We start from the raw sequence: 12,863 nt of genomic DNA, 5'->3' as shown, positions 1-12,863 counted from the left end.
GTCTCAGTGTCAGATATTTCAGTCCTACAAACTTATTCTACAAAATTGTTGACCATTCTGTATGACAGTTTTCTCCATATAGCCCTTAGAAGCCATTTTTTTATATTTGTGCAATAGGTTGTTAGGATTTTATCATGGTTGTGTTTAATTCATTTATTAGAGTTTTAGATAACTAATATCTTAATATTGAATGCTCCTTTCTGTATGGTAGCTGTAGGGTCCCCCAATTTACAGGAAGTTGATCAGCAGTGTAGATGACATTCTGGGACATCAGAATGAGGTGAAAGACTGCAAGTTTGAGACCTGAACTAGTGATATTTTTTCCAACCAGTGTCAAAAATATGTTCTTTCTAAAAAGTATTTTTTAGTTGTTGATATACCTTTATTCTTTATTTATATGTGGTGCTGAGGATCAGACCTAGTGCCTCACACATATTAGGCAAGTGCTCTGCCACTGAGCCACAACCCCAATTTGATTTTCTTCAAATTGATTTTCGGCAAATTCACACATTTTCTTTTAGAAAAATTATTTTTAAAGACCATTGTAGGTGAGGACCTTAAACTGACTCCAGCTATGTTTCTGTTAACTGGTAAGAATTGTGACTCTGGAAGACTAACCATTTCCTTTCTTTGCAAAAGGGATCTGAGGTGTGTGGACTTTACAGAATTATTTTCTTACCTGTCCAGAAATACCTCACTCACTAGTTAGGAATGAGCCACAGAAGGCTATAGTGTTACAGTGAGAATGCTCCACAGTTTGGAAAAAATATTTATTCTAACATGTCAGGATTTTTTTTGCATTTTGTGAACAGTGACTATAATCATCTACTAACCAGATTTGTCTTGTTGTTCCTTTCACAAAATCTTGATACCATACAATTCCCTTTGGCTCAAGTATTTAAATATTCTACTATTGAAGATTTTTAATTGGTTATTTGTATAGAAGTGGTGATTCTGCTCTGATTTCAAGGTAATTCTTCCAATAAAATAGCTATGTTTAAGTAATTGGGATCCCTCCACACGTAGAGTTCCCACGTGGAATACTTCTGGTGTGTCTTACTGATCTCATCTTCATTTTGCACACACAGATGATGACAGTCCTGTGCCTCTTTTATCACTAATAATTTTATTATATATTTCTAAAAGCCATCATTTTCCTTGGTTATATTTCCTTGGTTGTATGAGTTTTAAGTAACATATTGTTACTATTATTTCTCCATTACAATTACATCAAAAGGTATTTTTTCTTTTATTAACCATTTCTTTGCCTCAGTCTTTTGAACCCATATGTGCTGTTGTCTGGGCCTCTATTGTACCAATCTTATTCACTCGTTGAACTGCTTATAGAACTTGAAATATTTCAAGTTTGCCTTTTCACGAGGTGGAAGCGTCACTTTACATGTCTCCAAACGTTAATATTATATGAATATTTTACACATTGGGAATGTGTCATGGATGATACTTGAAGCTAATTGTTTTGGGAGCTCAATCTATCTCATGGATATAAAGCAGAGAGAATAGGAACCAGACTGTTTTCAAAGCTTTTTTTTTACCACTCTTTTTGTCTCCCTTGGGCACAATCTCCTTATGAGAATATGTTTGATGAGTCTGATTTGCATCTGTAATGTCCACCAAATTTCACATTCACTGATAGCAGAAAAGTTAGGAGTTGGGCTTTTATTCAGCGCTTGGATTATGGTATATATCCTTCAATTCACTCTGATATGGAATACACACACACACACACACACACACACACACACACACACTGTTTTGGACTTATGTATTTTCCTCTGAATTAGATAATGGAACGATAATGGAAAGTATATTTTTACATAATTAAAGTCACTCTCCTACATGACAGTCGATTCTACTAACTCTTAATTCAAACTAAAAACTGAATAATGGTTTGGTCCATGTGCTATTGATCTACCAATTTTTATTTCAGGAGCAATTGACATTCGGGGATGTGGCCATTAATTTCTCTGAGGAGGAATGGGAATGCCTGGATCCTGCTCAGCAGAATTTATATAGAGAAGTGATGTTGGAGACCTACAGCAACCTGCTCTTTGTGGGTGAGCATAACTTTCCTTCAAAATTCCTAATTATCATTATTTAATTTTCTTCCCTTGAAGTACATATTTTGGGAACTTCTCCACAAGAATGAGTTTCACATTTATGCTATCAATAAAGAAGATGGGGTAGTTCTTGGTGCTGACAAAAAAATGTTAATGATGTTTCTTTTCATCCTTAATGTTTTCCTTTGTTGGCATGATGTACATCCTTCACTTGACATATGGTTTCCTTAGAGGAATGCAGTGATGTCAAATACTGTGGCCCACATATAGCAGAGGACATAGTTGAGGTAAAGGAGGAAGCCTAAATTCAAAAAGGTTGATTGAGAAGTTACCCAACAGAAAAGATTTTTGAGAAGCCTTGATTTCTTTCTCTTGTTAACATAGAAGAACCTGTCCTGTGTTTTGTGCTTTAAAATTACCTAGTCTCCTGCTTTTCCTCCAGTAATGTATTGGAACATTCAAATTAACAACAAAACACTCTCCTTGCCTTGTGAGTGTCAATATTATCTGACAGCACTTCCATAACTTTTAAAAATATTTTTTAGTTGTTAATGAATTTCCCATTTATTCATATATGGTGCTGAGGATCAAACCCAGGGCCTCATACATGCTAGGCAAGCACTCTACCACTAGTCTACAACTCCAACCCTTCTTGCATTATTTGCAGGAAATTTTTGCACATTTCTCAAGACCTCTAGGTCAACCCATTGTAATACATTACTATCATAAGTCAGTTTCTCTAATCTTATTTGTACATTTTTTTCACTAAAATTTCCTTATCAGAGTTCTTTCTGAATACGTGTAATGGATTTTCTGTGAAATTATCTGCCATGGAATGAATGTCAGATGGACAAAGACTGCTCTTCTGAGAGATGGTGTAAGTTGTAGTTGAATAAGAGGATTCGTAAAATAATACATCTGTGGATATTTACAATTTGGTTGGTTAATTTTTTCAATATGTTTTTAATTGTGTACAGAGGGTTCCATGTTATAGATGGGGTTTCCTCATATCAGTTAATTGCTTTACAAATTAAGGTATGCATGACTCTGGTTTGTATTGCCAATCATATTATATATGCTTTTGCTTGTATAAATATTAAGCCTCTTTTGTCTATGACTTTTGTATTTTATCTTGATTGGCTTTTCATTCTGCCCATGTACTTAGAAATTGAAGTTTTCTATATGTAAATGTAATGGGATTGATGGCAGTGATACTCAAATGCTGAACTACATTCCAAGCTCTTTTTCATTCATATTTGGAGAGAGGTTCTCACTAAGTTATTGAGGATGTCTTGAATTTGCAATTCTTCTGCCTCTGACTTCCTAATAGCTAAGATTACATGCATGGTCATCATTTGTATATTGATTAGTTTGTTCTTTTTTATAGGATAAAGACCTTAATAAATAATAAAGGCATTATTTTAAATGTAGCTTTTTGAGAAATGTTGCAATTCTCTTTTATGAAATTTTGTAATTTTTATTATAATCAAAACTACAAAATAAAACTTACTGCCTCCAAAATTTTAAATATACAGTTCAGTAACATTAATTCAAATTGTTATGCAATATATCTCTAAAAAGTTTGCATCTCAAAAAAAAAAAAAAAAAAACAATGCCTAGGAAGCAAGGGCTGATTTCTGTCTCCCCATCACAAAACCATTCTCTTTTGTTCAGAAACCTGCTTCTTTAGTTTAGAGATGTCATGTTCTAGAATTCTGCAGTATTCTTTCTGTGACATTTCAGTTAACATAGTGTACATACATTTTGTAAAATATATAATTAGAATAAATTCCTTGACTTCAAAGTTTTATTGTTTCTCTATTTCAAATTGGCTCATCCATTCTTTTCAAGGGATATTTGGTTTGCATCCCCCATGATGGCTCTGTTGAATAACATTGTAACAACACTGATGTGTAATGTTTTTAATTTGCTATTGATGTGAGGGCTTATTGCCACACTCACTAAGAACTCCGTTTACCTAACTCCATGTCTGCATTTACAATTGAATGCTGTAACTTTTAGCATATTGTTTAGCATGGAAAAGTCTTCTTATTTGTATTTTTGGGGATATTCATATAATTTAACAGATTTCTCTGCAAAAAAAAAACCCAAAACCTTTTTAATAATGCGAGTTTAATGAATATTACCTGGAGCCTCTAGTTAACTTTAAGTAGTATAAACATCTTTTAATTTTTATCTTTCAATTTTTGAACAACAGCATGCCCAAGAGTGTTCAATCAACTGACACATATTGAGTGATTTTTGAAAATCCCTACCACTTTTGACTTCAAATATTTATTCCATATTGGTTAAAAAATAACTATCACTTAAATATTTATTAACCTTTTTTTAATACATAAAATTGGTCTATCCAGCATAATATCCCATTTGTGATTAAGAACAGGGATTCTATAAGTCTACAATAGTTTCAAAATATTTTCAAAGTCTTATGCTTTGCAATTACCATTTTGCTTCACTGTATTTCCCTTTTCAGTAAGTGGGGATTGATGTCTCCTAGTATGACAGTGATTCTTGGTTTTCATTCAACTCTCTCATGTGTTTTCTTTGTGTGTTTGGAAAGTAGGATGTTTGTTGTGAATGTATTTACTCTTAATTCAGAACCTAGGGAAAGGTTACTTTTCTCTATTTTGCCTCTTTTCAAAAGTTATTTTTAAATTTAAAACGTCTTCTATGTCCTATTACTGTCTTAAACTATGTTTTGTGTACAATAATTTAGACAGCCCAGATTGTGTTTGGTCACCTTTGTATGTGTCCTTCTTATATCCTCTTGCTTTCCGTGTATGTTTGTGTTTTTAGATTTAGAGTATCCTGCGGACTACCAACAGTTGTAATTTTTAGAGTTAATTCAGATAGCCAAGGTTTGTTTTGATCAGAATTTTGTAATCTTGCATTTGTCAAAAAAAAAAAATCTAAAAACTGAGTTATCTCCTTCACATACTTTGTATGAGTTAAAACTTGACTTCACTTTATTAAAAACTTGAATATATTTATGTGTCCTTTCAAAATCATGTTATTGTTACAGATATATATGCCTATTTACAGTTTTGTTTTTAGGCTTTTGTCTTTCAAATTCTATTGCAAAATTACATATTTTGTGACCCATCATTACAATACAATAGAATTGTTTGTGGCAAGACATGTTTAAAATTTCATATGACTTGTGTTGCTGTGCACACTTACATTTTAGTATGAAGAATTACCTTTAGTACTTTGTGGAAAACAGCTAGTGTTGATGAATAGTGTGTGCATTTTTATATCTTTAAAGTCATCATTTTCCTTCTCTTTTGAAATATAGTAGCTGTGAATATAATTTCTTGGTTGATAATTTTATTCTTTCATTTTTTGAAAATAGCCTTGAATTCCTTTCTGTGTTGTGAAGTTTCAACTAAGGATTTCACAATTATATAATTACACATTTCTAGGTGACCCATATTTTTCTCTTGGATGCTCTCAATATTCTGAGTTTAAAAACTTAGTTTAATACCTGCTTTGAGTCTTTACAACTTGGTGATAATTGAGTTGCTTGGATGTTTTATTTTTCCTATTTTCTGAGATGTGTTTATTAGTACTAGAGAGAGAACTTAAGGATTATTTGCCACTGTTCATTTTTTTTTCATTTTACTTTGGCTGGCCTTGAAATTTTGATCCTTCTGGCTCAACCTCCTATGTTGCTGTGTACAACCACCCTTGACACTTTCAGACATTTTCTAAAGAAATTCTTTCAACACACATTTTCTGCTTATTACTATTAACAATTCTTGACTAATTTTTATTCTGTTTTTGTGTGTTGGTTTAGTTCAGTAAACTTCTTTTAAATGATAATTTACTCTTCCCTTGGATTAATTCATAACTTTTCTTACAGTTGACTAAGCCATGTTTTTTCTGGTGGTAAGTAGGAACCCCTTTTTGAACAGTCCCCAAATATTTGCGTGTTTCATATTCTTTTTAATGAAGCAGAAAAAAGTTGGTAAATTTTTAAAATATATTGTGAAGGAGGAAAGGCTTTGTGTAACACATTGTATTTTCCTCTACTGTATTACTCTTCACAGTAATGTACTCATCTTGGATACTGTGAACAGTAAGATGATTTGAAAATTTCTCAAAGTATTTTTCTGTGTACATTTTTCTTTGATTCATATATATTTCTGCCATAACGATGGACTTGGATTTAATAATCCACTCCCCTGCTGATGTTCCTTAATTGCTGTAGTTTCCTATGTTTGCAAAATATACTCAGCCCAGTACAGTAAGTAAACATGATTGTTTTTTATTTATTTCAGCCATGACTTCTTATCATCCTGGAGAAATTTTACCAGAGCAGGGAATAAAAGAGAGAGAGAGAAGATATGGAAAGTGTGACCTTGACTATTTACAACTAAGGAAACAATGGGAAAATATAGGTGAGAGTAAAGTTCAAAAATCGTATTATAATGGACAAAACCAATTAGTAGTCTGTATTTGTGATAAAAATTTTATGGCCAAAATACACCATAAACAATTAATATCTGAAAAATTATTTAATCTATTCCAATTAGTATTAAGGAGCTGTATATATGTGTGTTTAAGAATATATCCACAGCCATTTTTGATGACTATATTTTCTCTGAAAGGAAATGTGGAAAATTTGAAAAGATATCTGGTCCATGCATAAGTTTTTAACTTAGCCAATTATAAATGTAGCACTGAGTTAAACTTCCCATCAAACATTTGCACAGAGACAATATTTAAGACAAATTTCTAAAAGTGATTCTTTTGAGAGTTTCTTTTAAAAATGTCCATTTTTTCTGCAACAAAACAAATGGACAATATTAAGAATTGTAGAAAGGTTTCTACTTCCCCACTATTGCTCAATGACAATTCTGATACAGATTTCTGGAAAGTGCACTATATAGATAATGCTATATATTATATATATATCAACTGTAACACCATTAGCCATGTATGTACCCTGAGTAATTACCAGTATATTTACATTGGTGATAAAAATTATGAATATAGAGAAACTCCTAGTAATTTTCTAAAAAAAATTTACCAAGATGATAAATGTGGGAAAGTCTTGCTTCAGTGCTCAAAAACTATTACTCATCCAAATATTCATAGTCAAGACAAAACTTGCAAGTGTAAGGTATGTGAAAGGGCTCTTAATCACAGTGCAGAGCTTGCTCAATACAAGAGAATTTATAGAGAATGAGAGCCCTATGCTTTTAAAGAAAATATCAAAGCATCGGCTTGCTCAACATCTTCTAAACACAGTAGATACCATGAAAGTGATAAACCCTATAAATTTAAAGAATGTGGAAAAACTTTTAGTGAAACATTACAACTTGTTAAGCATCAGAGGATTTATACTGAATAAAAGACCTGTAAATGTAAAAAGTGTGGCAAAGCTTTAAAAAATTATCAACTCTTACTCAACACCAAAAATTTATTTGGCAGGGAAGACCTACAAATGTGAAGAATGCAACACACTCAAAAACTTTACTCAACATCACAGTGTTCATACAGGAGATATTCCACACAAATGCAAAGAATGTGACAAAACTTCTAATAAAAGCTCCAATCTTATTTGTCACCAGTGGACACACACTGGAGTGATGCCCTACATATGTAAACAATTTTGCAAAGGTTTCAGTCAAAAACCAAGCCTTAAAAATTACCAGAGAATTCATACTGGAAAGAAGCCCTTCAAATGTAAAGTATGTGGCAAAAATTTTAAAACAAACTCACAGGTTGATTGCCACAACAGGATTCATACTGGAGAGAAGCCCTACAAATGTAATGTGTGTGGCAAGAGTTTCAGTCAAAAATCATCACTTACTCAGCACCAGCGAATCCACACTGGAGAGAAGCCCTAGAAGTGTAAAGAGTGTGGCAAAGCTTTTAATAGCATCTCACAGCATAATTGGCACAAAAGTATTCATACTGAAGAGAAGCCCTACAAATGTAAAGTGTGTGGCAAGAGTTTTAATACAAACTCACATCTATATTGCCACAACAGGATTCATACTGGAGAGAAGCCCTACAAATGTAAAGTGTGTGGCAAGAGTTTCAGTCAAAAATCATCACTTACTCAGCACCAGCAAATCCACACTGGAGAGAAGCCCTACAAATGTAAAGAATGTGGCAAAAGTTTTAATCAAAAAATAATACTTACTCAGCACCTGAGAATCAACACTGGAGAGAAGCCTTACAAATGTAGAGAATGTGGCAAAGATTTTAATCAACAATCATCACTTACTCGACACCAGAGAACCCATACTAGATAGAAGTCCTATAAATGTGAAGAATGGCAAACCTTTTAAAAACTGAAGATCACATCTTACTAAACATTATAGATTTTATACTAGAGAGAAGTTTTACAATCAAAACTGCTGAGGGCCATAGCCAAGTAGGAATGATGCATGGCAATTTCCTTTTCAGCCTACCCAATGTTGCTTAGAGGGAGGACTCTCCATTGTGGAAATGGGCTTGCCTTGGACCCAGGTCATTTGCAGTGACATTGCATGAATGAGAGTTTTTTGAAAGGTGACCCTGCTCAGGAATTAGGGCGGCTCCAGGTTTAGGGTGTATCCTGCTGAATTAGGGTGGCTACAAGTTTAGGGTGGATCCTGCTGGGAATAGGGTGTATCCTGCTGCCTCAGGCGCCTGCTCCTTGAGTTCCTGTTGAGTTCTCCTGGGATTCAGAGAGTACTTGGGATGCAGAGCCCAGTGGAAGTGTAGATTTTTCCAGACCATGCGTGTAGAGTGCCGGTGAGAGTTCGGGAATAAAGAATTGCTGTTTGAATCTACAAGGCTGTGAGTGGCTCGTGATTTTGTGCCCACCCAGACTGCGGCATTTTGGTGGCCAATATGGGGAACATCTAAAGCTTGGAGGTAAGTGAAATTGCTCGTCCCTGAGGAAGAGCGAAAGAATTGGTGACCATTTCAAAACACAATGTGTTGTTGTTTTGATTTATTTTGTATTTATTTCAAGTTGCCTGTTCCTAGAACTTTCTCAGGCAAACTGGGGAAAATGGTTGACTCAAGGTTTGAAGTTGTTCACCTCTGAGAAAGAGAAATTGTTAGAGGAAGGAGGCACCTCAGTAAGACCAAGAACAGTTAGGGCATATGTTGATACAATACAAAACTGTAGCCCATGGCTTTTTAAAGAGGAGTTGTTAAAAATATCACAATGGCACCATCATGCGATCCTGTAGAAAGATTTTTCTTCAACAAGAAAGAGATGGCTAGTTCTGTTTACTACACTTGTCTAAGATGTTGGTTTTTACAGACATCGGATTAATTTACAAACCTAAAGTGTTAAAATATCAACCACTAAATATAAAATCAAGTACTCTTTACTTATTAAGTTCCATAAGGTAATATATTTAAACATTATCCTGCTGCCTCAGGCTCCCACTCCTGCGTATCAATGTACACAAGTTGTTCGTCACCCCCTGGTTATTTTGTGCCCAGCCAGACTGTGGCAGAAAACATTGCATCAGTGTCTTTAAGGATGAATCAACCCTTATTTCACAGTAGTTCATCACTATTTCACACCAGAGATATGATATCACAGAAATTATATAAATGTAAAATAGGTGACAGAGTCTCCAATAGTTGTTCACACCCTACTCAGCACCTCAGAATTCATACGAGTGAGAGGACATGAGGACAAATTTTTGCAAAGCTTTTGGCCATTGATCAAATATTTTTAAAACACTGGAGGATTTATAGCATATAAACCCAAAGAATGTGTCCAAGACTGTATTCAAATTTCCAACATTTTAAAATTTCTGACCTCATATCTGTAGCAAATGTGGAGTAGCATTTGTCCAAAGTGTGTACCCTTAGATAACAGCAAAATATTTACAAAAACACCTTGACAAATATAAAGATGGTAGTAAGTTTCTTATCTATAGCTCATCCCTTGAAGTATTTGGGACCTAGGTGGAAAAAAAATCATTTAAATGTAGAAAATGGGTAATTGCTTTTGACATTTGCTGAAAATTTTCTTAACATCTTTAGCTGATATTGTAGAAATAAGGAAATACAAGTATAGAATTGTGCATCCCTAAAAGGATATAATTTTAGTATAAATCAACAATTACTAAAGAGTCTCATTTTTCACAACTGGAGAAATAATAATACTCAGAGTTGATTATTTCAGAAGTGTCTTAAGATTTATATGAAATTTAAAATTTAAATTTTTAAGAGCCTCTTAAACTTAGGGGCATTTAATCAGTAAACCACATCCTCAGATTTTTTTTCTTTTTTATTTAGAGAGAGGTTTTGCTAAGTTGTATAGGGCCTCACTAAGTTATGGAGCCTGACTTTGAACTTGCAAAGCTTCTCACGTCCCTAGGGTCATGACATGGTCCACCATGCCCGTTTTGCAGAGCATTTTTACTTATATTTCATTACAGATGCAATTTGTTACTAAATAAAGTGTGAATTTCTTAATGTTAACCTTATCATGCATTTAATGATATTAGGTCACACATCTCCCACTATTCACTTTGCTAATGGATCGATGCAATAGTAAACCATTCTATTGGGTAAATAATGCTATAACGTCTCCATTAATTATTTCATATGTTTAATCAAGTGTTATTTGGAGAATATTATTTATGTAAATTATATACTCTCTTGTTTGTAATTATGGGAAAATTAAGAGTTATAGGAAAGACCTATGGATACTGAAATAATGCCCAGATATCCCTAGTTTGAATTATGAGTTTAATATTTCACCTTATAGAGTAGCAGTACACCCTAAGGGATCTACAACTCCAGAGAGTTATAAGAGCTCCCAATCAGGGAGAGGAGAAAGACCCAAGAGATTAGGAGCCAACGTGTGTATTCAGGCAATAAAGGAGGGTTGCTGAAGGGGGAAATAGTCTTAATGTTTCCCGGGAACCCACATGGTCCATAGGCCCATCCTGACTCTTGGACTGAAGAAATCATGCAGTTCCTCATGAATTCTATGACGTTCATCTCTGAGGTGACTATACTCACCTCTAGTGTAGGAAAAACATCACAATTTGGAACCACTTCTTTAGTTTTGGATATCCAGTAGAAAAGTGTAACTAGAAACATGTAAAATGATGACTGTAAAAAGAAAAAGACATACTATAGGAGCATTTATGCCCCCATATTTTTTATTTCATTATATATTTTGATTTTGTAGAACTTTTGGTTCTACTTACTAACTTACAATATAATGTTTGTTATATTTATTGGATTATATGATAGATAGCATGTGTCATGGTCTCCCAGACCTCTGTGCAACCTAATAATTATAAGATGCTATAAACTAACCCTGTCCCTCCTCAGATCTTACAGCTCCAAGAGCCCATGACACCACAGAGAGAGAAACACAATTTTGATTGAAATAAACCTCTAGACTCTCATCTACAAGTCCTGTTCACAAAGTGAAAACACAATATTCTCTTCATATGTGAGCCTTTTAGGTCAACAAAACACCACCCACAAACATTTCATTTAACTTTATTTGGGAAAATAAATATTGAAATATAATGATAAGTTCTAGGAGAATAATATCCACACCATTCTTTATTCAAAAGTGTAAATATCTAGGTTTCATGCTTATCTCCACATTATTTTATGCAGAAAACTGGCTTCATTTTACATATGAGAGTTTAAACTATTTATAAGGCCAGGAGGGAAGATTCAGTCCTAGAGGTCTAAGGAAAATACTAAAGATCTTCCCTTTTCTTGATTGAATGATGTCTGCAATCTTTGATGAAACAGCTAAAGAAGGCTGATTTCTCAATGAATCTGGCTCGGTGGCTCACTCATTGGAACCCCAATTTATTTAGTCATCTCAAGGCTATCACTCCCTCCTCTAGGATCTGACCTGTTCTTGGGAGGACTTGGTGTTCTTCAGGGGATCACCAGGTCATGCAAGATGTTAGAATGAAGTTTTCTTTGTTCTAACTTGTATTTATTAGGCCTCACTTTCAATACAAGGTAGAACAAGACTTCAGACTCTCACCTGTGGAGAGGATGCTCTGCCCAGGACTTCCCAGTCAGGACCCTGAAAAGCTGTTTGGACTCCTTAGTACATAGGTTCAGTGTGGGGGTTTTCCTAGTCTGGCAATACAGTTGCCTGTGTCTTTCACTTTTGCTTTCTCTCTTGCTTTCATAGTATTACTCAAAGAAACACTGTCTGGTGTGAAGAGAGTGTCTTCCTTATCTATTGGATCTGACCTGCCAAGTTGAGCAGCTGCCCACACACTGAATGTCACAAACACATGTATGTGTTATCTAATCAGTAAGTAGTGTATCTTTCAACTGCATGATTTTTTATTGTATGGGGGAGGAAATTGAGAATGCTTTCTTTGAGTGCCCACAGCAATATTCATAGTATTCATAACACTGCTATGTAATGTTTCCTCTCTGCTCAACTTGTAAGTATTGTTCTTGTGCTGCTTTGTAAAACAAATAGAAAAGAGTTGTAAACCAAAAATTTTGTGATTATAGCTAGTTGGGCAGACTGACTTGGGCAACTCTATTTACCATTATTGTTTTGTATGGGCTCAAGGAACTCTTTTATACTTTTATTTACCCTTAATGACATTACCATTCATTGAAGAGTTTTAAACTCACAAACCTTCTTGGTATACAAATTTTCCCTTGTCATTTTTAAAATTTCTTACTCTTTTTAGGTATACATGATAGTAGAGCAAATTTGGACATATTATACATGGAGTAAAACTCATTTTAGTTAGCATTTCATTCTTGAGGTGTACATGGTGTGGACCT

The 12,863-nt window shown here is 34.2% G+C and overlaps 1 pseudogene; it reads left to right on the top strand.

Moving 5' to 3' along the window:
• The first annotated feature begins 1,945 nt into the window (after positions 1-1,945).
• LOC124108518 (zinc finger protein 239-like) lies at positions 1,946-9,275 on the top strand (annotated as a pseudogene).
• Positions 9,276-12,863: the final 3,588 nt, after the last annotated feature.

The sequence above is a fragment of the Marmota monax genome, unplaced genomic scaffold, assembly GCF_021218885.2.
Source record: "Marmota monax isolate L192 unplaced genomic scaffold, Marmota_monax_Labrador192_F-V1.1 WCK01_AAM20220418_F8-fsc00249, whole genome shotgun sequence".
Taxonomy (NCBI): Eukaryota; Metazoa; Chordata; class Mammalia; order Rodentia; family Sciuridae; genus Marmota; species Marmota monax.
Note: the sequence above shows the minus strand (reverse complement) of the source record. Positions and strands in the feature narration are given on the sequence as shown.